This window comes from Mandrillus leucophaeus, unplaced genomic scaffold, assembly GCF_000951045.1.
Source record: "Mandrillus leucophaeus isolate KB7577 unplaced genomic scaffold, Mleu.le_1.0 Scaffold100, whole genome shotgun sequence".
NCBI lineage: Eukaryota > Metazoa > Chordata > Mammalia > Primates > Cercopithecidae > Mandrillus > Mandrillus leucophaeus.
The window spans coordinates 3,277,869-3,298,877 of NW_012098099.1; the positions used below are offsets into that span (position 1 = coordinate 3,277,869).

At 43.4% G+C, this 21,009-nt stretch overlaps 1 protein-coding gene across 6 annotated transcripts in view; it reads left to right on the plus strand.

Annotated features, from left to right (window-relative positions):
- ELMO1 (engulfment and cell motility 1) overlaps window positions 1–21,009 on the plus strand; it is a 597,137-nt gene that overhangs the window by 487,671 nt on the left and 88,457 nt on the right. The window lies entirely within an intron of this gene.

Consider the following 21,009-nt stretch of genomic DNA (forward strand, 5'->3'; position numbering starts at 1 on the left):
TGCATGTCCCCTTCTCATTTGAAAGAGGGCACTGGGGGCTGTAGGCACATTTAGAGGAAAAGTAAATGGTTTTTAGGGGAGATGAATGGACAGGAGGAACAGACAATAGACTAAGACAAAGTTCCAGTAGGCCAGGTGTGGATGTCAACTCTGGTCTTTCCTGGGAGTTAATCCTCCTTGTTTGATGAGATTATATGCTTTGGGAGGCCAACGTATACAGATCATTTGAGGTCAGCAGTTCAAGACCAGCCTGGCCAAAATGGTGAAACCCTATCTCTACTAAAAATACAAAAATTAGCCAGGCGTGGTCACACATGCCTGTAATCCCAGCTACCCGGGAGACTTAGGCGGGAGAATCGCTTGAACCCAGGAGGCAGAGGTTGCAGTGAGCCGAGATCATGCCACTGCACTCCAGTCTGGGCGACAGATTGAGTGAGACTCCATCTCAAAAAATAAAAAATTAGAGAAAATTTTTTAAAAGAGATTACAGAGAGGGAGCTCAAGACAACTGCATTACTTCTAGAGGAAATTCCCTCAGTCAGACAAGGGAACTTCCGAGAAAGCCCCTCCCTTCACTTAGGAAGAGGCAGAGGGGTAAGAAATGGAGACAGGAGAGGGCCAAAGAGACCTGGTTTCTGAGGCTGCTTCTTTAGTTCAAAGTACGCAGATGTCAAAGAGCCATACTTTGGGGTATTATTTTATGAGCCTCAACATTAGCCAGGGGCCAGATTTTTCAGGGTCTTGAAAACCGTGGTCAGGACTTTGGCTTTTATTTTGAGTGAGGCAGGGAACCACTGGAGAGTTTTGAGCACTGGAGTGACATGATCTGCCAGATTTTAAAAGACCACTGAGACTGCAGGGGAATGAGGGGACATGAGGCAGATGAGGAGGCCCCTGCTGCAGATCAGGCAAAGGCATATGTGGCATAGACTAAGGTGGAGGGGTTGGAGATGACAAAGAGTGGGCAAACTCTGAATTTATTTGAAAGGTAGAGCTGACAGGATGCTCTGACTGAATATGACAGATGGGCATTGTGGTGGGAGAGACTGGATAAAGACAAGTAAGACTTTAGGTTTTGATGGCACCACTAATAGAGATGGGGAACAGATTTGGGCAAGCAAGTGCAAGAAAGAGTTGAGCTTGGACCTGTTGGCTCTGAGATGCTTGGATAGACACCCAAGTGCAGATATAGAGAAAGCAGTGGAATAGATGCATCTGAGTCCAAGGCAAAAGTTGGGACTACAGATATAATTTGTAGTTGTTCACACATAGATGATACTAGTTCAGATCACCTAGGGAGTGAGTGAAGACAGGGAAGGGGTCCAAGGGCCAAACTCAGGTCATTCCAATAGAGTCAGGAAGATGAGAAAAACCTAGCAAGGGAGACTGAGGAAGCGATACTAGGAAGCAAGAAGTATGCAAACAACAAGTGTGGTGTTTTATAGTGCCAAGATAAGAAAGGCTCTTTAGGAAGAGGCCATTATCAGCTGTTTCAAACTCTGTTGTAAAATGAAGATGGCAAGTGATCAGATTTGACCTCATGGAGGTCACTGGTGCCCCCAGTGAGAGCAGATTCAGCTCTGATTCACTGCCTGATTACAGGAGTTCTCTTATGATTGCTTTTAGTTTCTTAGTCAAATGAGGATCTAAGTTATCTGATGAAAAAGGAGGGAGGGAAGGACTCTGGAGGTTTGTGAATAGAGGAGAAGCTGTACATAGTTGTCTGAAGAGTGAATCAGCTAGAAAAATACAGTCAGATTTCAAACAGAACTAAGAACTCTCTTGTTAGTTCAGGTCATAAATTTAAAATGAGATCAGACAGCACCATTGTATGCTTTTCTGCAGCCTGTTCAGCTGTTCAGGTGGGTGGAGGAGGCAGAGAATAGGATTTAAGCAAGGTTGGTTTTGCTAAGCAAATATGATAGAGAGAAGAGGTGCTGGGGATGTATTCATAAATATAAAAGGAGAGATTATAATTATAATGGAATAGAAGTTAGGTAATGAGGAAAGTGAAGCCATGAATGGGGTGATGGAAAAGGTGGCAATGTTAAAAGTCACAGTAGGATCAAAGAACTTTTGGAATGTGTTGCGAGTTGCAACTGATTGGAGCCAGCATTGTGGGTGGTAAGATAATTTACAAAGACAGTAGTGAGTTAAAGCAATGGGCAGCAAGCAGAGAAGAAGCTGTCTGTAAAGAGACAGGATCTGGAGGGAAGTTTTATAGGGTGGTGCTGGAGGGGCTACCTACAGATAAGTTTGTGCTGCTGGGGCTACATTCGAAGCAAGGTATTTGGCAACAGGATGTTGTGTCAGCAGGTTGTTGGTGGTTAGCCTTCTCTCAGAACAATTGTTCTCTCCACACCTGGGGCATCTTCCTTGCTGTTTACTTATCTAATCAGGACTCCACAGAATGGGCATACTAGAAAGAGTGAATTGGAAAGACAAGAGATGGTGCTTGTAAACTTAAGACTTCAGCAATGATTCTGTATTGTCAGTGACAGCGCTTAGGCTACAATCGCAGCAAAGGCTGCTTTAGGAGATTATAAAGGACAAGATCTTTGGGTTGAGGAGATTGTGGAACTGAGAAGGTAGATACTGGATAGATCATCTGGGAGGATATTGAAGTTACTAAGAATGATGATAAAGAGAAGGGTAAGAAAATTGTCCATGAATTGTGGCATGACCAGGTGGAGAGTAAGTACCATAAACAGGGATAGTGGGTAGTATAATGTCAGGCACTTCAAAGGAACTGGGCAGGGGGTTAGGGAGTAAAAAGGATGTTGGTCTGGAAGCAGAAAGGAAGAGCAAGAGGCACACCTATCTGGCCTTCAAGACCAGCAATACCAAGGGTGTGGGACAAAAAACTTAGGAGGCTGCAAGAGAATAGCAGTTGCCTGGAGAGTCAGCTAGGTTTCCATCAGGGCAAGAAAGAGAAGCAAATGCCTGGAGAAGATATATGAGAATTTACTGATGACAGACCCTGAGGTCCAAAAGGCACCTTGGAGAGGTTTGGTGATGGTAGAGAAGTAGGGAGATAGGAGCTTAAATTAGGGAGTAAGCAGAGCCTTTGACACAGTGGATCTGTGAAAACCTGGGTGTTATGGGATAAGCTGGATGGAGTCTTGGGCTCCTGCTCCTGACTGAGGTACCCAGGAATAAGAGGTGTGACAGGGCTGCTTCCAGACAGGAGAATGGGATACTCAGCACTAAATGTAGCTACTTGTTAGGACTCTTATTTATGGTGGGCAAGACTGGAGAAGGGAGAGTGAAAATTGCACCAGAAGCTCAGGGCACCATAAGGACTTTGTGGATAGATCATCTGTGAGGATATTGAAGTTACTAAGAATGATGATAAAGAGAAGGGAGAGTAAGAAAATCGTCAATGAATTATGGCATGACCAGGTAGACAGTAAGTTCCATAAAGAAGGATGGTGGGTAGTATAATGTCAGGCACCGCAGAGGAACTGGGCAGAGGGTTAGGGAGTAAAAAGGATGGTGGTCTGGAAGCAGAAAGGAGGAGCAGTGGTCCAGTAGGGGCTGCAGAGCTGCAAGGGCTTTGCCTCAATCCTGTCAAAGGCAACCTCAAGGTTTCCAGGAGCCATACCCCTTCATTTGCTCATTACTTTCTAGATTAGGAAATCACCACTCAGCAACTGGGGTCTTTGCCTGAATGCATTTCGGAATTACTAAGTTGGTTGAATGCTTCCACAAATACTGTTTTCATGGAGAGCACTTCATATTTACATTGGAAAAGAGCTGGTGCCATCCTCTCCACAGAAACAAGGCTGACAGCCCTTAAATAGCTTTGGCTATCTCTTGGGGAGATCACAGTTTGTGGGAAATCGACAACATTACCATGGAATATAACTTGGAAATGATATTTTTCTTTGCTCGCCACTGAGCATTTTGGACTTGGGAAACAGGCTACCAGAAGAGTAGTTATTGGGGAACGGCAATCAACGCGCGCTTACCTTGGCTCATGATTTCTTGCCATTTTTTCCGGCATTGTAATCAAACCTGTAGGCTACTGATTATTTACTCATTAAGTTCCACTTTCTCACTCTTCCCATTTCAAAGTTGTCATTTAAAAAATTGCCCAATTGATGATTTTTATATAGGAACAACATATTTTTGATGAAAGTCTTTTTCACAACTGCTAAAAAGCTTTGTCACTATAAGCTGTCACAAGATGGCATCACTTGGTAGTCTTAAAGTCTAATTAGTTTTCTTGTACGCCTGGGTGCATTTTTGAGCTATAAAATAAAACTTGTTGAATAAAGTGACCTTTTTTTTATATGCAGTCTAGCCTATTTCAGAATTGTCCTTTACAAACATGTAACATGATGATTGATCGGATGGCATTTGGGTCTGAAATTACTTCTTGGATGTAGAAGAGAACAAGGCCTTGTTTTGAAAGTTTCTGACTTAATTATTTTATTTCAAAAAAGAAAAGAAGGCAAATGCAGAATTTGAAGGGAATTATAGATTCTGCCCTGACTAAGAGAAGGATAAGAACATCATCAATGGATTGTGGCATGACCAAAAGGAGAATAAGTAACATAAGGAAGGCTCTAGTCCCATGGCAGGCACCTCAAAGGAACTGGGCAGGAGATTAGCAAGTGGAAAGGATAGTAGCCTGGAAGCAGAAAGCAGAAGCAAGAAGTATACCTATTCAGCCTCCAAGAAATATGTGTAGCCTTCAGGGCACCCTAGACAAGAAAAGGCTTTCAGAAAGGGAACAGATACTGCAATAAATAAATTTGAGATGTACACCTATTTTGCATCACACAGTGTGCTAAGAGATAGAGATCTAAACATGAAAAAGGGATCTTCTAAAGCATCGAATGGTCTAGCAGAGGAGAGAGACGTGGAATCCAGTAGCCCAGCTGAGTTAGCATTAGACTGAAACAGAGGAGTAAGAACAGTTTATCTTCTTGGGTGAGTAGGGAGCTGGGATCCTACAGAGAACAAGAATGGAGATATCTGAACTAGACTTTGAAGGATATCAAGAATTTACCACCCATTTTGGATAGGAATGGGCTAGAGGGTGTCAGGGAAGGAATTTAAAGATGAGGCAACAGCCTGAGTAAAGGATTAAGGGCAAGAATAGGGTAGACTTTGGGACCCTGGGGATGTAGCAACGGACAGAAAGAAGTGATTTGGATCCTTACATATGGAAAAGACTCTGTGAGTTTCCTGGCACCCAACCTTTGACAGATTTAGGATGAATAAAAAGATGTATATGTGTTTCCAAGATGGTGCAGAGAACACATATTTACTTGATACTTATATACTCCAGGATATAAGAAATCAGATTACTGTACTGAAATAATGCAGAATTGGACCATTTTTCTGTGACAAGTCTAAATAATTTATCTGGTGGGTGTTTTCATAAAGGAAGGTTTTACACCTGTTCAGTGGTGGTTTTTCCAAGTACTTTTACTTCGGAATTTCTGCTTGAAAATAGATGCTGTATCTTTTGGCGAATGGGAGCCAAGGGGTATAGTGGTGAGTTTGAAGGGAGAGGAGATAGTGTAGAGAAACTGTAGTGTAGAAACAGATAGTACAGGAAAAGAAGATTTGAGCTGAGAGGAGGGTTTATTTACTAGTGTGACCAGTTAGGAGCTACTCGACCTTAGACTAAAGTCCCTTGACCTCCTGGAGTCTCATGCCTTCGGCCATGTAGAGGGAGGTGATGAGCTATTCTGAGGCTCCCAAGATACTACGTGTGAGGCATTAGAGAACCCCTTTGTGTGCCATAAAACGCTGTAGAAATGGGAGCTCGTAGTCCTCCTGATCTCTTGGTATACTTTGAGAATTTAGCTTTGTTACAACTTCAGGGTCACAGGTTAAGGGATGAATGGCTCATTGAATGCTTCTCAAACTTCTGGGATGCAGAAACATGTCTCACCTGGTATGCTTGTAAAAACATCAAATATTGGGAACCATCTCCAGAATTCCTAATTTAATGGGATTGGGACAGGGTTTAAGAATCTGCATTTTGAGCAGACATCTCATGAGATGCGAGGAAGGAGGACCGAGGAGACTATTTTCTTGTAGAAACTGTCCTAAAAGATCTTAAAAGTTATGTGCATCCAGTAAAATCAGGCCAGAAGTTGCCCAGCCTATTAATAAAACCCTGGACTCACCTTCTGAGAGAAAATGCAAGCACCCCTTGCTAGGCTTCTGAAGGTCTTCTTTGACAGGCACCCCAGCTGAGATTGGCCTTGTTCTCCTGCACCAAATAAAGGAGATGCTAGCATTTTTGAACTCCTATGGTATGCTTGGGGTGGAGGATTCAAGAACAGATTACCCTGCTTGCTGCTAGCAGAAACTCAAACCCACTGCATTCTCCCATCACATTGACCGTTCATTTGTCAGCAGTGCCCCTGGGTGGGAATCAGGCTAACAACCTTCCAAAACCTCCCATTCTGTCCTTGCTTCCCCCACACCCCTGCCTCAAGGAACATCTGTGATGCATCGGAAGGTGACCCAAACATTTGGCCAGAACCCTAATTCTGATACTTCTGCTTCTGTGACCCCCATTAATTCCCTTACTTTCCAAGCCTCCAATTTCTCACCTGTGAATGAGCAAGATGCACCTGGGTTGCAGCATTGCTGTGAAGATGAAGCGAGTGCTTCAAGCTCTATGAGATCCTGCTGTGTGGGGTCTGCTGTCCAGATCATGAAGAACTCTTCCCCCTCAGGAACTTGTATGTAGATGCTCTTCTGAGCAACAACAGTGAATTAGGAAATCCTGCCTAGGGATCAGAGCAAGGGTCCAAGTTGGGGGCATGGAGTGGAAAGTAAAAAAACAGCTTTTTAATTTTTACTAAAAGATAATTAGCTTCTGAATAAAGATAGTAATTTTGTATTGAAACATTTAATTCCCCTTCTTCCAAAGTTCCTACTGAAATGACTAATACACACACGCACACGCACACGCACACGCACACGCACGCGCGCACACACACACACTCAAAACATACCCCATATACTGTACCAGAGCTGGAGCAGGGAAGAGTGAAATCTACTCATTCATTCAGCAACATGCAAAACACACACACCTTTAAGTTGCCAGAATCTCAGTGGGTTCATTTTATGTGGCTAAGATTGTTACATGTTCAACAATAGAGGAACAGTTAAATAAATAAAAAACTGTATTGTCCTTAAAGATGATGGTGTATAAGCATCATTTACATATAAAAATATTACCTTAAAAAGATTAAAAAACAATATATACAATATTATATGTTGCAACCATGCTTAGAAAGACTTTCAAAAGGATATGCAGCAACATTTTTGACATTTTCTGTAAATGATAGGATTAGATCACCTTTTAAAATATTGCTTATCTATTCTGTCTAGTTTAATTACTTTGAATCTAACATACTTATATGATAAACATATGTCTGACAGATAGGAATAATTGGGGCTTTTAGACTTCAGCTGCAGACCTAAAAATATTTGCATAGCTAATTAGGGGCTCTTGTGTGATGTCCGTCTAAATGTCAAGAGAGTAGTACCTTCAAGAGTAGTATGTCAAGAGAGGTGCGGGCAGATCACGAGGTCAGGACATTGAGACAATCCTGGCTAACGGTGAAACCCCGTCTCTACTGAAAATACAAAAAATTAGCCAGGCATGGTGGCGGGCGCCTGTAGTCCCAGCTACTCGGGAGGCTGAGGCAGGAGAATGACGTGAACCTGGGAGCTTGCCGTGAACCGAGATTGCACCACTGCACTTTAGCCTGGGCTACAAAGCGAGACTATCTCAAAAAAAAAAAAGAGAGAGAGAGAGAGAGTAGTATCTTCCATTATTTGGCATGCTGACCTTATTATATTGAAATGTCTTGAGAGTCGTTCACTCTCCAGTGGGTCACCTAAGAAATGCTTTGGGAGTAACTAAGAGGTCTGTCTCCTCCAAGAGATGATACTGCTCTCTTCCTCCTCTGCTCTCTGCGTATTTTTTTTCCTTCCCAGGTATTCACACACCAGTAGAATTTCTCTTATGTAAGTGGACCTCTCTTGAGACTGTGATGGAAAAGAATGTATTCAGTTTTTTTCCCCTTTTTTGAAAAAGCATTATTACAATTTCCTCTCCCCATCCATTCATTTTCATAACCGAGTCTAGAGTGATTTCTTTTTTCTTTGAACTGTACTTGAATGTATCCTGTCCCTTTCACAAGAGCCACTTTTACCTGGGAGCCTCAGAAGGTTAGAGTGATGATATGGAGGTGCTGCCTTATTAATCAAACGTTTGCTCTGTGCTGGGCATTAATCACTTAAACCTGCACAGCTGGATAAGATTCATTAGTGTCATCTTTCACTGTGCTCATCTCCCCGCCCCACTTGCTCTTGGAGGCATTCATTAAAATGCCACCAGTGCTTCCATCACCGGCTCCATCTCTCTCCCACCTCCTGTGGCCATGTGCTGTGTTTGGCCCCTGGGTACAAAGAAAGATCACTAAGAGGTTACCAAGCAGAACATTAAATTACAGGGCCTCTGATGGCTTCTTTGACTGATTTCCTTTCAAATCTGCCTGGATCCTCTGGAAGCTTCTTCTCAGGATGCATGTTCCACACTGAGCCCAGTGGCTGCCCTTGGGAGTGGATGAAGGCCTCAGAGACACTGAGCATCTCTCTGGCGTGGGCTTGTATGGGATGCACCTGTTCAGCAGTCATGCCCCCTCCATCTGGGGACATCCTGCTGGTGCCAAGACCATCCTCCCTGCTTCCTGCTTCCTCGCCAGATCCTTCTCTAATCCACTTCCTGACTTCCACATAGAGGTCTTTGACTTCAGAGTCCCTTGCTTTGGCCTTTAAACCCTCCTTCATTTAATCATTCTTCAATAAACATCTATTGAGTGCCTACTGTATGCCAGGCTCTGCAGCAGCCACTGGGGACATAATTCTGAGCCAGAAAACATGGATCTGACCTCATGGAAGTTTCTAGCAAAGACGACACGTAAAAGAAAAACAGAAGAGTAAACAAAGCAACGTGGTCTCAAGTGTAAGAAGTGCTATGAAGTCAACAAAAAGAGACAGAGACAGAATCTACTAGGGGTGGGCACCATATTTTGAATAGCATGGCCAGAGAAGACTGTAGTCCTTGGACCAACACCATCAGCATTGCCTGAGAACCTGCTAGAAATGCAGATTCTCAGACCATATTTCAGACCCACTTCAGTCTGATTCATCAGAGACTCCCCCAGCGGTCTGTATTTAATGAGCCCTCCAGGTGGTTCTAGTGACCACCCTAGATTGAGAACCACTGATTTAGGCTATGCCTGCGTGATGGGAAGGAGGTAGGTATGTGAAGTGTGGAGGAAAGCACCTTCCAGGCTGAGGGTCCAGATGAGCAAAGACAGGAGAGAGCTTGGCTTTTTTGAGGAACTGAAACCAAGACCATTTTGGCCAGAGCCAAGTGTTGGTGATATGGGCAGGGATTAAATCAGATAGGCTCTTGCAGACCAAAGTGAAGGGACAGGATTTTAATCTAGTTCAGAAGCCCTTGAAGCATCTTAAGCAATGCCTTGCACTGATCTGGACTCCCTTTCAAGATGATCTCTATTGTTGAGTCCAGAATAGATTGGAGTGGCTTAAGAATGGAAGTGGGAGACCAGGAAGGAGGCGGATGCACAGGTCCAGGAAGTAGATGGAGGTGGCCTGGACCAAGGTGGCAACAGTAGGAATAAGGTAAGAAGGTACTTGTGAGATATGTTTTAGAAATAAGCTCAAAAAGACTTGTTGACTGATTAGGGGTGTGGGCAGGGGTAGTGGTGGAGAGGGGGAATCATGACTGACTTCCTGGTGTCTGGCTTCAGTAACTGAGTAGATGGATGGGTCGTTTACTGCTCCAGAGAGGCAAGAAGTGGACATGCCCTCTCAGCCTTCCTCTCAGACACTCTGTAACATGCTGGGTCTGAAATTCCACTGTTAAACAGCTTCATGGAGTCCATCTTCAGCTTGTCTTCGTGGGCCAGTCCTCAGTTCAGCCCAGACCCCTGAGCCCTCATGGAGATCAAGGAGCCATTGCTTTGATCTCCATAAGTGCTCTGTCCCTCTAGCACAATGTCTTGTGTGCAGTGAACATTTGAGAAATACCTAAGTGACTCGGTCTGCAGGAAGAGCAGCATTCCTATCAGAAAAAATATTGAGTCAGTCCCCAGCCTTGATTAAAGATGTATAATTGTTACCTTCACCTTAGGAAGGAGAAAAAAGATAAATTGCCTGGTGCCATGAAACACAGACAGCCCAAGGGGTTGAACCAAAGACAGAAGCAGAAGATAGGAGTGGCCAGGGGCCCAGGAGAAAATAGGAGAAACCTGTGGCTTGGTGGTGAGTGACCCTTTGCCCAGTCACCCACTGTGAAGAGTGAACTGCAGGAGGGAATGGGAAGGAAAACAGATCTTTTAACTCTGCTCATCTCCTGCAGAGAAGGTGGGCTGGTTACATAAAAAGCTACTGTGGGTTGCTCAGTTCCTGAGTCTTGCTCACAGGGCTGAAGGAAGCATCACCTCTGTCTCTCACAGATACTAATAATGAGCTTGCCAGTCAGTCCAGCCAGTCAGGAGTCGTTTTCTCCAGCTGTCCCTCGCACCTTGTTGATGGTGGGTCTTGAATAGTACATTGTTTCTTGTTTTCTGTGTCTGTTTAGGATATACAGGGAGCTGTATCTTTAGATTTAAATGCTAAAAAAAAAAATGGTGAGTTAGATGGGGAGAATGGAAATGAGATGTATAGGAGCATGGGGCAAACATAGAACGAGGGAACTCCAACCGAAAGAGCCGTAACCTAAATCTGAGAAGCTAATTTTGCAGAACCAGCTTAGCCATGGGACTTTGGGGATTTGCTTTGAAAGATGTTTGCATTGCCTATATGATTGGCATGAGGCCACACAGTAGTACTCAAATAGGAGGAGGGATTTTGCAATGTCTGGAGATAATTTTGCTTATCACATTTGGGTGGGGTGGGAGGGGGGCCGCTGATATCTAGTGAGTAGAGGCCAGAGATGCTCCTAAACATTCTACAGTGAACAGGAGGGATTTGCCATGGGGATGAGAGGATTTGGCAACATCTGGAGATAGTTTTGTCACATCTGGGTTGGGGGTGGGGGGCCATTGAGACCTAGTGAATAGAGGCCAGAGATGCTGCTAAACATTCTACAATGCACAGGACAGGCCCCCACAACATAGAATTATCTGACCCAAATGTCAGTAGTGCCAAGGTTGAAGAACCCTGGCCTAGACCAAGTGAAGAGGACGGAGCAAGAGAACCTGGCCTGATGCCTGCCAAGGAGAGAGAGTGTGACCATGTACACTGAGAAGGGAGCTCTTCAGCTGGTCTGTCATCAGAGGAACCAGATGAGAACATTCCGTGAAGTTCCACCTGTCTTTTCAGCTCTTGTGTGAGTCTCCCTGAAAATCAACAGATACTTATATCCTCCGTTTGTGGCCAAGGCACAGGGCAAGGGGATATGAGGGAAACACAGTGGAATAAGAAGTGGTGTCCACCCTGCTGAGTTTCCAGTTCAGTGATAGGGTCTCCTATCACGCAAGGCAGATTGAAGTAAGTACCTCTACCATAGGGTGAAAAAGTGTTATGAGAGCTTTGAAGAGTGAGTGAACAGGCCAGGCATGGTGGCTCACACTTGTAATGCCAACACTTTGGGAGTCCAAGGCGGGTGGATCACCTGAGGTCAGGAGTTCGAGACCAGCCCGACCAACATGGTGAAACCCCTTCTCTACTAAAAATACAAAAATTAGCTGGGCGTAGTGGAGGGTGCCTGTAATCCTAGCTACTTGGGAAGCTGAGGCAGTACAATTGCTTGAACCTGGGAGACAGAGGTTGCAGCGAGCCAAGATTGTACCATTGCACTCCAGCCTGAGTGACAGACTGAGACTCCATTTCAAAAACAAACAAAAAAAAGGAGTGAGTGAGCAGTACCTTCTATACAGAGCATATCCTAGAGGCTCTGCTATATGGTGGGAACATATTCGAAGCCCTTTTTCGTCTTGATATATATAGCATGGTGGTTAAGAGCATGGATTTAGGAACAGTGAGAACTGGGTTTGTATCCTAGCCCTCAGTTTCCTTCTTCATAGGAAGGAGATAATTGTAGGGTTATAGTGTAAGAAAAAAAATGAGATAATCTAAAATGGTTCAAATAGCACCTGGCACCCAGTCAAGAGTTCAATAAATGGTAGAGACTGTTGTGGTATGCAGGAAGTTACTGCTCTGTGGAGGGGTAAGAGCTGTATGATTTTATACAGTTGGTTTAATTTTTCTGAACTTCAGTTTCCTCATCTGTAAAAGAGAGATGAAATGATGTGCTCTGTAGAACCTTTGTAAGGATAAAAGGACAATGTATGCCAGGTGCCTGGTGCATAGACGACATTCTATAACTCAATGTGAAATCTTCTCCGTACTCCGGACTTTGGTTGAAGGAGTCTGGCGTCTTCTGCACACGATGATGTCAACTTGGGTCCCGCATGTTGCCTTAGTGGCCTTCACCCAACCCACCAGTGCAGGACACAGTGACCCTCCCCACCCACCCCCACCCCACCCACTGTCTACCCCTCTAAATGATTCTAAGAACCAAGTGTTTGTCCTCTCAAGTATTTATAAGCTTCTCTAAGATAAATATTTTATATAAAATCAAGCACCTCTTGATCCTAGTTATGTTTTTCACCACTTATCTATTCAAACTACATTTATTGAGCATCGTCTGCATGCTAGGAACCGACATAGGAGTTGGGGATAGTAAGTCAAAGAATACACAATAACTCACTTGACTGTGTCTATGATAGACAAGTGTTTGCCTAGCTTATGTCACTGGAACTCGACCTTCATTAATTTTGCAATATTATTCAATTAAATAAACCTGGGCTACATCCTGAAAGAGGACAGAGAGTCAGCTAGGAAAAGAATCCCCAGGGCCTACGTGGTTGTGGGGAGATGATGAGACATTCCAGGCAGAGGGAGTGGCCTCTTGGGTGGAGGCCAGAAGAGAGAAGGATGCTTCTAGGTCACTGGTCAGAGTGTGAGGGGGAAAGGGGCAAGAAATGCAGCGGGCGAGGTGAGGTCAGCTTAGGAAGGGCCTCCTAAATTGCTGTGTAGTTCAGACTTTGACCCAAGGTTATTGAAGACTACAGAAATATTTTAGGCTAAGGAAAGACATGATCAGATCTGTGCTTTGGAAAGAAAACTCTTTGGATTGAAAAGATTAGGAGGCCAACGTCTAATCCAAGCTAGGAGATAAACACCTAATCAACGTCGTGTCCCAGATTGGGAATGTGGTCAATAGATGTTTCAGATGTGGGATCAACAGGTTTGGGTTGTTGATACGATGTGATGGAGACTGAGTTGGAGAATGAGAAACTGGGGATGATTTATTGGTGGGTAATAGTACCTCCAGTTGAGATAGAGAATGTGAGAATAAGAGCACACCAGGATTAGGGGAGAGAATAGCTCAGTGGATGAACTAGCTGTGAAGTGCTTTGGGCACATCCAGATGGAGATACTGTGCTGTTCAAAGCTAGAAAGTGAATTAATACAGAATCAAAATCAAATACCGCATGTTCACACTTATAAGTAGGAGCTAAACGTTGGGTACACAGGGACATAAGAGTGGAAACGGTAGACACTGGGGACTCCCAAAGCAGGGAGGGAGTGGGGCAAGGTTTGAAAAACTACCTATTGGGTACTGTGCTCACTATTTGGGTGACGGGTTCTATAGAAGTCCCAACCTCAGCATTCTGCAGTATTTCCATGTAGCAAACCTGCATGTGTACCCCCAAATCTAAAATAATTTTTAAAAAATAAGATAAAATAAATTAACAGTTAAAAAATAAAGTAATGCATTGTGATTGTTTTTAAATTTTGCTGAAGAGCCTAGAGAGACAAGGTGAGTGAGATGGGCTGGAGAAATTGGAGTGACAGGAATTAGATGAAATTGTTAAGTCATTTGAATAGATGATCTCACCGAAGAAGAAGGTGGGGAGTGAGAAGAGAAGAAGGGACCAGGACTGTGCATCTGCATTTAAGGGACAGGCAGGAGAAGATGAACTCCCAAAAGACTGAAGAGGATATTCAGAGAAGTAGAAGAGATTACTATTTTCAGTGAAAAATGGAGGATCTTGATGATTTTAGAAGAAAGTGGGTTTTTAGGGAGAGCCCCCAACCCCTCATACTTACCATAGATAACTATAGTCCTTTGGAAGGCATGGAGCAACACAAACACAGAGATCGTTGCAGAAAATGCCCTTCTCATTTTAACCAGGGGTGGCTTTGAAGATTAAATTACAAAGACGCAGTTGGGAGAATTCCAGTTTTGGGTCCTGACAACTCTTTGTCTTCATAGCATAGCAGGAGGGTCCAGTGGCCACTTGGACGACAGATGCACTTACCCTGTAACCATGAATACCCCTCATTCTCTCACTTACTGGGAGGGGACTGTAGTCCTCATAGCTGCCCCCCCCCCCGTCTCCCTTCCTAGTGATGGAACTTTCCATTATTGACAGGGAAACAGCAGGCTAATGGCACAGATGAAATGTAAATTTTGACAGCCCCGACAGGTAAATATTGGCTTTGCACAAACAAGTTTCTATAAATAACCTGTCTGCTGTAGAAACTCCACAGATGGCAGCAGGGCTGCCCAAGTGTTGATTTTTCCCAGGGTGCTTGGTGCAGAAAAGCACAGCTGTCAGCTTTGCTGTTCCTATTCCCAGCTCAGGCTACCTCTGCTGTGCCTGCCGACTGTCCATATCCCATCTTCCTTTGGCAGGGAGAGGCAGGGACAGGTGGAGATCAGTCATTTCAATAACCTACCTCCGATGCCTTTCATTCCAGGATTCCGAAGGGGTTTCTTAAAAATGTCACTTCCTCGGGTTCTATAGTCCAAAGTGGGAATTTGTCTGATCTGGGGATGTGTTCGCCCCTTTTAATTGAAGTTGGTCCCGTTGAAAAGAAAATTGGATGGAGTGAGATATAGTCACTCTAGACTGTGTGCCACATGGCCCTGTTGCTAAAAATAGTACCTTCAAGGACTCTGGGCAGCATGTCAGGCTATTATGTTAGCAGGCGTGGACTCTGACTTAAGGGGAATGTGAAGGGTATGGAGCCACAGCGGGTCATCTCACTGGGGAAATTTGCCCGATTTAACCCCATCCTGGGAGCTAAGGGAAACACGGTGAGCCACCATTGGAAAAAACAGAGGCATTCTTATTTTTCAACTATGTGACTAAGAGCCCATAACTGTAAAAAAGCCAATTGAGGTGATGGCATTCTAAATGATCGTTCCAGGGATGCCCAGAAAGCTTCGTGCTAAGTTAAATGCCCGTCACTGAGGCTGGTCTCTGGTTTGGGGTATGCCTGTACCTCCCTCCTTCCCTCCCTGGTGTTTATATTCTGCTCCAGTTTCTTTCTTTGGGCTCATTGACTTAATGCATTTGTATTGTAAGCCCCTTCAAGACCCTTTGGGAAGAAGAAAAGAAAGAAACCATATAAAAGTGAGTCAGAGGATTCTGGAAGGTACCTAAGATAGCAGTAGTAACTTAAACAATTTTGTATCCTACAAAGGCTTTGAGAAAATGTATGATAATAATGGACCTTGTGCATTTAAAAACAATCATAATTGAAAATTAGGAAGAAAACAATGTTGAGAACTGGAATAGGAAATCACCTGTGAATAACAAAGTAATGATGGTACCACACCCAAAGCAGAGTTATTGTGGTATTTTCTTTACCCTTATCCCCGGAGAGTAGAGCAAAGCTGCCGTGAGTCAGCAGGCATTGGAAAGGACAGCAAATACACTTGCCATTGCTCTGGGTTCACAGAGTGAATTCAGGACCCTTTATTCCCACTTCAAGGCAACCAGTCACTGCTAGCATAGGCTCCTTTGCTTTTTTGGTGGGGCAGCCCCTTCTAGCTCTAATTCTACATTAAGAAGGTGTACTAGTGTTTTAGGGCTTTGGGCCTTTTCTCCCAAATCTTGTCTCCATGTATGAGGGCCTATGTTTTCAGTAAGGGCTGGGAACACTTCCCGGGCTGGGCTACATCCAGTCCATTGTACTTCCCAAGTACTTTCTATACTACCTGGCATCCAGCAGGCAACAAATCAATGTTTGTGAAGCCCCGTTGACTTCAAGTAGCCCTGGTCATCAGAGAATCTAATCTCCACATTGAGGAAGAGACCAGAGATATGCTTCGTGAGTAAAATTACAGCTTAATATTCACCAGTAGAGCTTAGCAAGATGCTGAGCAGAGAAACTAATGAATCATCTTTTGCTCAGCCTGTGAGGATAGAAAATATTATACGGGAGGTCCCAGGAGTAGAGTGAAAATCATGTGGGCTTTGAAATCAAGCAGACTTCAGTTTGAATCGTGCACTCCTTCGAGTGAGCTGGTGGACTTCGGTCAAGTTTGAGTCTCTTTGAATCTCAACTTCCCCATTTTAAAAATACACATGATAATAATTGGATTCTTAGGATTGTCGTGTCCAAGAAGCAGTCTAATGTTAGGTGGCAAGCAGGGATTCTGGAGCCAGATTGCCGAGTTCAGATTCCTGCTCTGACATTTACTAGCTGAGTCATCTGCAGCAAATTACTTAGTCTTTCTATGTTCATGTCCTTATGTTTAAAATGGGGAAAGTTGCCATGAGGAATAGTTAATCTATGTAACGTTCTAAGATCACTATGAAGCACATAAGAACTGCATGTGTGCTTGTGACAATACCAGGTGGCACTGAGCAGAGATGCCCCACCTGTGGTACTCCCCACCTTCATCTTGCTCTCTTACTCTCCCTGTTCTTTTCTTGATCATTTTTATGTTTCCTGATCATTTTTTGAATATGAAACCAGACCCATTGTTGTGATTTTCCTAAAGGATGGTGCAGACCCTGTCTAGTGTATATCCCCCCTCATAGCAGATGTTGGCACGACTTTCATGGAAAGCCAGGAAGGGAGCTCTCGAGGAAAAAGATGAGTGTTGTTACTCAGAACTGGGGTTAAGGTTTCATTTCTTTTTTGTTATGAAAATATGCTCTGCAATTGAAAACAAAAGTGCAAAGTGTTCTGAAAACTAAAAGTAATATACATGTTTCTTGAGTAAGGAGTGAATGAACTATTCAGAGGCATATAATACACTTCACTTATTCGAGGCATTAAATATTCCAGTTATTCATTCATTCAAACTTTCTTACATAGCAGTTCAGTTGTACATGGTTCTATGCCAGGTTCTGGGGATAGAAATAGGAACAGGACAGTCCTTATCCCCCAAAACTCCAATCAAATTGTCTATGAATGAAATTGGTGATACAAGCAATTGAACAAAGAGCTGCTCATGACGGAGGATCTAAAATGCCAACAGAGAGCACAGAGACAAGGGGAGGCCGGTGGCCCTTGTGTTAGGATGAGTGTAGCAGCTTAGCTGAGGCAGAGCTTACAGAAGATGGGGGAAAGGGAAGACTAGATTTATATAAACACCATGTTACTCTGAATTTTTTAAGCATAAAAGAAAAGGTATTGTTAACAGTCACAGAACTGCGTAACCGTAGTAGATAAGTGATACCGAACATACGCAGTGGAAGGACTTTAATGAATGTGTCGCCTGCTCATTTGCATGTTCACCCACCTCGACCCGCTGCAGTGGCCAGTGTTGTCCCCAGTGTACAGATGCGGAAACTGGAGCTCAAAGGGAATGAGGCAGTAGAGCCCTCACCATGAGCACGTCTGAGGTAGGACCCGGGTTCCGCAGGTAGTCTGTGTCACACTGCACTGTCCCCCATACCAGCCTGCTGCGACCGTGATCTGAAGGTGGCTGGTCATGGTGATTTTTGCTGCGTGAGAATTCTGGAAGCTCTCAGTGGTGTGCTGTCCGGACTGCCTTTTTCCTTCCAGATCCTTGGACATCTTTTCTTGTCTTTCCTGGGAGCATCTTATCAGTTACTGGGAAAGGCCTTTCTGTACTATGTATTCATTTTCTTGGGAAGTGTTCATTATAAGTGTAGATTTTTTACAGAGCCTAAAAAATTTCCTGGCTGTGGTACTAAATCTAATTAGCATGCAAAGCCATATATGATCTCATGTTATCATTCCTTCAAGCCAAAACACAGTGAACCCACCATCAAAGCAAGTGCTTTCTTAAAAAAAGGTAAACCCTGCCATTTGTCCAGATTTATTCCCTCTCCATACAAATCTATATTTTTTATGTGACTAAAGATAATCTGTTGTCTACACCAAAGAAAACGTCCTCTTCATTTCCCTCCTGAAATCCCCTTCCATGTCATAAGCCGCCTCAGAGGGCGGCAGCACCCACCTGTCTCCTGAGACAGAGAAAACGTTGCTTTTAAGCCTCACTACAATTTGAAGGTTGTCACTTGTAATTACTTCATATTTCTATTTTAAGCATTGTTGACATGCTCTGGTAGATCATTTTGTTTTTCTAGTATAGCTGAGGGATCTTAGAAGTAAGTAATGTGCAGCTGCACTTCCTGATAGAAGAGGAAAGACGTTCTAGATATGGCAGAGAGGGGGATGCCTCCTTAGTAAGTCAGGGTTGGATGCCTCCCAATGGCCTTTACTATTTTTTGATCCACGTCCACCAGGTTGTGAACCGGCTACCTGGAGGTCTGGACTGACAGGGGAGTGCTTTGGACTATTGTACCTTAAAAAAAAATTTGTCTGTGTATAGCCATTGGTGAAATGATGATTGTATAGTCCATTGGTTTTATGTAAATTACAAATTAATGTTAACCTCTACCTCTAAAACTCTTGCTCCCTGGAAATCATTCAGCACAAAGCTAAGGTGATGCTAGCTTACTAACACGATTTCAAAGCCAAGGCACCTGGAGTGGAGTGAGCAGAAAGGCTTAGGAAACAGAATTCAAGTCCTGCCACTTCCCAGGTGTTTGATCCGAGGCAAGTTGATTTACATCTCTGAGCATAAGTTTGCTCATCTGTGAAACTAGAGAAATGAGGCCTCCTCTCAGGATGTTTTGTAGAGTAAATGCAGTGTCTTCCAAATGGAGAAGATGAGTTCAATCCTTTGAAAGTACATGTTTGGCCATTTACCCAGGACTGGTCACAAGACCGAAGCCATGGAACTTCTTCCTAGAGATCCAAATTATTAGGTTTGACATTCTATTCTAATGACCCTTTAGCAATGCCATGGCAATTGCTCAAAGTGACAATTTCTAAAGGGAACTGAGAAATTGATAGGTGTCATGCTAGGAGATAAAAGGCCTCACATGACCAAATGTTTGTGATATGCTAGGTTTAAGAAATCGAACAGATTTAACATGTAGATGTTAATATGGTTGTAGATAAAAGATGGAGTTTCTCAAAATGTTACATTATAGAGTCTTTTCCTTTATCTCATGCTCCCTTTCTTTCTTTTGCCCCACCCAACATATCATGGAACCTGTGTAACCCAGAGCTTACTCTGAAAAGCGTTGATCTAAGGAATTCCACAGTTAGTGTTCTCAGCTCTTGACACCTGTGCTACCAGAAAGGCACGTTGTCATAGACAAGTCCAATACCAAACACTATATAAAAAGCAAATATGTGACTTCTGAATATACCTTATAGGAAGTGAAGGTGATTGGTTGAAGTACTAGACTTTTATTCTACATGTTTTTTATTTAGCTGAAATTTCAGAAATCAGTTTATTCTTTTAGAGCCAATCTGGATAAGAAGTGATGGAATATATCCAAAGAGTATACTACATAATTGGAAACAAACTTGGAATTTCGTTTACATTGTTTAGGCATATTTCATAAAATACAGAGCTCAGGGCCAATGCTACCTCCTTCATGAACCTTCTCTAGAATTCCCAGCTGGAAGTTGTCTTTTCCTTCTCCAAACCACTTATCACACTATCTGTGCCTCTCCTGTGCATTTATAACTTTCCTAACTATATAAATCTTCCTTTATAACTATCGCTGTTAATGCAAGAGCTAATTGTGTGCGTGGCTTGTCTCTCCTGCTGATGAAGAAACTCTTGTTGTAGAGTCCCCCAGTGCCTAGCAGAGAGCCTGCACATGCTAGACACTCAAATGTTTGGCTTGGTGAGACTTTCTTTTATTTCCCTAAGATTGTTAATTTGTCATTATTATTGTTGTTAATAATAGTTGTCAATTAACTAATATTTCATGAACATCTATGTGCTAGGCAACTTGCATTGATTACTGTACTCAATATTGTCAACAAAACTCTGAAGTAGATACATGCCCTCTCCAAAAAGAAACCGAGGCTTTAAGAATTCATAAAATATCTTGCCCAGTATCAGAACTAATATTCTAAACTACAATTGTATCTTGCCCAAGCCTGTGCTTTAAATCACTAAATTACCCTCTTAAGGGGTAAAGAATATACAAATACCTGCAACCCAAAAGGGCAGCCTCAGAGGAGCCTTGGTAGTTCCCCATTCTCCTTAAGTCCCACTGTAGAGATAATCACCCCTAGGGATGAAAGACTTGAATGCTGCTACCCAATTGCTTTCTCACATACAGTGTGAGTGTAGAAGGCTCTCCTTGGCCTATTCTATCTAAGGTTGCTTACACCAGATTTGCCCCAGTGTGACTGTAAGCCCTTGTTAAGCTTGGGTTAATTGCCAATTTAGGCAAGGTTCTCATTTAGAAAGTCCCTTCAGGGAAAGCAGCCTCAGAACTAGGAGATGGTTGTCTATTTACTCTTCACTCACCCAGCTGCTAATGGGGTTAAGGGGATGGCAACAACATATGCCACTCCAGATTCTTCCTGTTTACAAAGTCTTGATCATTTCCACACTCAAAATCCTGTCGATTGCCACCTGTGGAGTCAGGCAATAAAACCAACCAGTATTTATTGAGCACATGCCACATGTAAGGATAGGGTGAGTGTTATGAATTCATTCATACTGGTTTGCTTTTGCTAGGAGCATACAGTGTGGTGAAGAATGAAACAGGAGATTTGTTTTCTCACTGTGGGTCAGTTGCCACTCCATGCCTGCCTCAGGCCAGCCACTTGGCC